This window comes from Cebus imitator, unplaced genomic scaffold (assembly GCF_001604975.1).
Source record: "Cebus imitator isolate Cc_AM_T3 unplaced genomic scaffold, Cebus_imitator-1.0 Scaffold308, whole genome shotgun sequence".
Classification (NCBI taxonomy): Eukaryota; Metazoa; Chordata; class Mammalia; order Primates; family Cebidae; genus Cebus; species Cebus imitator.
Window position 1 is genome coordinate 1,412,363 of NW_016107623.1, and position 4,646 is coordinate 1,417,008.

The following is a 4,646-nucleotide window of genomic DNA, read 5'->3' on the forward strand; positions in this document are numbered from 1 at the left end:
CATGAAGGGAAAAAACAAAATGTACATGTGAGAAAAATTATTCCTTAGAAAACAAATTATTCAGTGAACATAGAAGAACAATAAAATGAAGGCCAAGAGTTCAATTATTATCTCAGGTTTTTTGTTTGTTTTCTTATTGCATCCATTAAAGAAGTTTTTGTGAAAAGACCAAAAATTGGTCTTAGAAACACTTTTTAAAAATGACTGCTGAGTATATCTACATAAGCTAAGAGCAATAAAGCAAAGAAATACAAAATATATTGAATAGGAGTAGTGAGAGTAGACATCTTTGTCTTATTCTGGCTCTCAGGGGAATAATTCCAACTTTTGCCTGTTCAGAAGGATTTTCACTGTGAGCTTGGCTGTTGTTATTATGAGGTACACTCCTTTCATGCCTAGTCTGCTGATGGTTTCTACCATGAGGGGAATGTTGAATTTTTATCATAAACCTTTTCTGTGTCTATTGATATGATCATGTGGTTTTGTTTCTAGTTCCATTTATGTGATAAATCATATTTATTGATTTGCATATATTGAACCAACCTTGCATCCTGGGAAGAAAGCCTACTTGATTGGAGTGGATTCACTTTTTGATGTCCTGCAGTATATGATTTGTTAGAATTTTATTGAGAATTGTTATGTCTGTGTTCATGAGGAATATTGGCCTGACGTTTCCTTTTTTAATTGTCTGTCTTCCAGATTTTGGTATAAAAACGACGCTGGTCTTACAGAATGGACTATGGAGAAATCCTTCCTCCTTTATTTTTTTGGAGTAATTTCAGTGTTATTGGTACCTCTTTACATGTGTGGTAAAATTTGGCTGTAAATTCATTTGGTCCAGGGCTTTTTCTGATTGGTAGTTTTTTTTTTTTTTTCTTTCATCACTAATTTTGGAACTAATTATTGGTCTGTTTGCAATTTCAATTTCTTCCTGGTTCAATCTCAGGATATTGTATGTTTCCAGGAATATATCCATGACTTCTAGGTTTTCTAGATTGTGTGCATAGCAGTGTTCTTAATAGTCTCTGAGGGTTTTATGTATTACTGTGAGGTCAGTATTAAGGTCACCTTCATCATTTCTGATTGTGTTTATTTGGATCCTCTCTCATTTTTTCGTTATTACTCTAGCTGGAAGTCTATCAATTTTATTTTTTCTTTCAATAAACCAACTTTTAGTTTAGCTTTTTATTTTTATTTTTTTTTTTTGGCATGAATTCTTACTTCTCAATTTCATTCAGTTTGGCTTTAATTTTGGTTGTTTCTTTTCTTCCACTAGCTTTGGAGTTAGTTTTATCTTGTTTTTTAGTTTCATTAGATATCATGTTAGGTTTTTAATTTGAGATTGTTCTAACTTCTTGACCTAGGCATTTAGCATTGTAAACTTTTCGGTTAACACTGCATTAGCTGTGTCCCAGAAATTCTGGTATCTTGTATCACTGTTTTTATTAGTCTCAAATAATTTTTTTAAATTTCTGCCTTAATTTCATTGTTTAGCCAAAGTCATTCAGGAATAGATTATTTAATTTTCATGTAATCATAGGGCCCTGGAAAAAAAAAAGACATCTTTTTTTAATAATCTCTAAATAACTAAATAAACAATAAATACATTTACAATAGAGATATTTTACCATGTTACTTAACATAAAAACATGGCTTAATAAACATTGACTAAAATAACTGAAAGTCTGAACACAATAGAGATGTGCAGTTATAAGAAATAATTTAATACATGTAAAATACTTTTGATGAAAGAACAGTACTGCCTTATTTCTAGAAAATAATCTCCTGTTTTGTTATTATTTATTATATTTGTGTAGCTTTATTTTTCCTGTAACTTCAAATTCCAGTTAAAACAAAATCACCATTATAGTCTTGCTTTACAAAATGCTGTTTGGTAAACATAACTGTTAATTTGTCTTGCTGGTTTTCTTTCTCTAGGTTTTATCTTTCTGAGATTTGAATAAATATGTAAAAGTTTTTAAAATTTTAAAATTTTATGTTAAAATATAAGCTATAAAGGATCAATTGATACAATTGAGAATGTACCACTCCTCACAGATGTGAGTAAATAAAACAACAACTATCAAAGAACAACAACAAACAGAGGTATAAAATACTATTTAGCTTTATAGTAAGAGAATTGCTTCAAAGGAGAATTGCTTTAAAGTAAAAGACCTGAATTGCAGATGGAAAGAGCCACTGTGCACCAATTACAATGAAGGAATACCACTCAATACTGTACATCCTTGTAAAAGGTAATATAATTGATGAAATAATCATCAAAAAACCAGAAACACATAAAAGTAATCATCCATTAAAAGGTCTATCAGCTATACTAGTTGGAAGAAGACAATGAAGTAATTACTTAGTATTTTGGAGAAAAACCAAACCAAACCAAAACAAAACTCTCTGATTTCCAGCCCAGTGTTCCATGTCAAGTGAAATGACAATGTTTGGAGACGATTTACAAGTGTTTTATGACATTAAAAAAAAAAAAAGCATTATTTTTTACTTGCCATTTTTGAAAATTTATGTAAGAAATTTTTCTAGAAAACAAAAGTATATCAAATGAAAGCAAGACACGGGATCTAAGAATTAATTACTTCAATTTAGAAGAAAAATGAAGGAAAATTTAAGTGAAACAGGAGGGTTGGAATTTCATGTAGCTGATCCTCTTCTGAAATAATAGAAACTATCATTTAAAATATTGAATCCAAGAGTGACTAAACAAGGATATGACATATCACTGGAATCTTCAAATAAAATAAATAGGTACCCAACTAAATAACTGTATATGACATGCTACTTAGTAAGATCATTTTCATTTCCAAATCAATGTAACAACCATTGATTAATTTTTAAATTTTAGAATAAAATTTGAACCAATCTTTAAAAATATCCTTAACCATAGTTACAGAATTTGAAGGAAATGACATTAATCTTAAAAAGAGAAAAATAGCATACATAATACACAAGATACGGGGAAAAAAGTGTGAGTTTTGCTGAAGTAAATTGAAGAGACTACAATTTTTATATTTCAAAATAGAGACAGGAGAAAGTATCTATGGTTGAAGAAACAATAAACAGCAAAACTGTTAAAATTCAAAAGTTTAAAATCAGAGGTATAAAGTAATATTTTATCTTTATAGTAAGAGAAGCATGGGAAGCACACAAATAGTCTAAGTCAATATGCTATGGGAAAGTCAATAAAATTATAAGTTGCAAAAACTAAGGGAGGATAGTATAATAAACATATTTTAGATATATATGAAATATATAGTTAAAAGGGTTTAAGTAAAATGAAAACTTCTCTGTTTCCAGTTCTTATCCAGGGATTACTTTGCTAAATTTTAAATCAATTACAAATACATTAAAAATGCTTCTGGAAAGATGTAATGGTAGCTGAGAAGTTTAAATTTGTTACATAAATAAATAAATAAATAAATAATTTAAATGTACCCAGAATTATGCATTTATTCTTTGTTTTTAAATTGTAACATGTGTCCTCAGTAGAGCTAATATTAAATATCATGTTAAGAAAAATTTGGCTCAATTGAATTAATGATAATTAGATAATGGTTTTCAGCTTGTTTATACCTTACTCTGAGTAACCTTTTGTATAGCCTTGCATAATTGATAGATGAAATAATAAAAGGTAACAGAAAGAATCACAATGTTTTTTGTGTTTGTTTTTTTTAGATATGATGGTAAACAAAGTGCAATAAGGAAGCTGACCTGAATAAAATATTTTACTTTAAGTAATATTATATTGTAAGTGAATCAGGTTTTTGATATTTGTCAAACATATTTTAAAATGTTGTTGTATTTACTTACTTTTCTGAGTTCCCTGCCAAAACTGGTATCCACATATTATGAAATTCAGTTTGTTATGAAAATTGTAAAGCTTGCTACATTTCAATATTAAAGCGCTCAGTTTTAGAAAATAAAGTACTTTTCCACAGCCTTCAGAAACAATTACTTTTCATGAGCCGACAGAGATTTTGATTGAGTCTGTCAGAAAAACTTGTAAAGTTCTCTTGCTGTAATAAATGGGATACTCAGATTCTAATTTCCATAAAAATAGATTTTAGAAAATAACAATTCTGGGATTTATTGGATTTTCTAGCAAAGCCTTGTAATTATCTCATACATCAACCAAAACTAGTGCTTATTACAAGTGCCAGTTGTAATCATTTGCTGATTTTGTTGATGTTTAAAGCTGTATTTGCAGTTTACTTTTAAATGACAAGATTTAAAATTTTTTGTTAGAAATCTTTATAAATATTGTATAGAAAATGTAGCGGTTTTCTATCAATTTACACAATTACATACTAGCTTTATTAATTATTGTTCTTTTTTCTTTTGATCCTGGAAGGGCATTAGTATCAAACTCTTGAGATGTGAAATTCAGAGAAATTTCTTTCCTTTTTTGCTTCATACCCTTTAATATTTCCGTATTTAAGTGCTCCCCAAATTATCTGAACTAATACTTGAAATGCACTTCTTAGTATAGCAATGAGACAGTCAATTCAGAGGGAAGAGTAGGATGACTTCTATAACACAATAAAGTATTTAATAAAGTAATTAATAAAAATGGGCCCAAGTGTAAAATTTCATGCACCCCCTTGACCACTTTTAAGAATCCA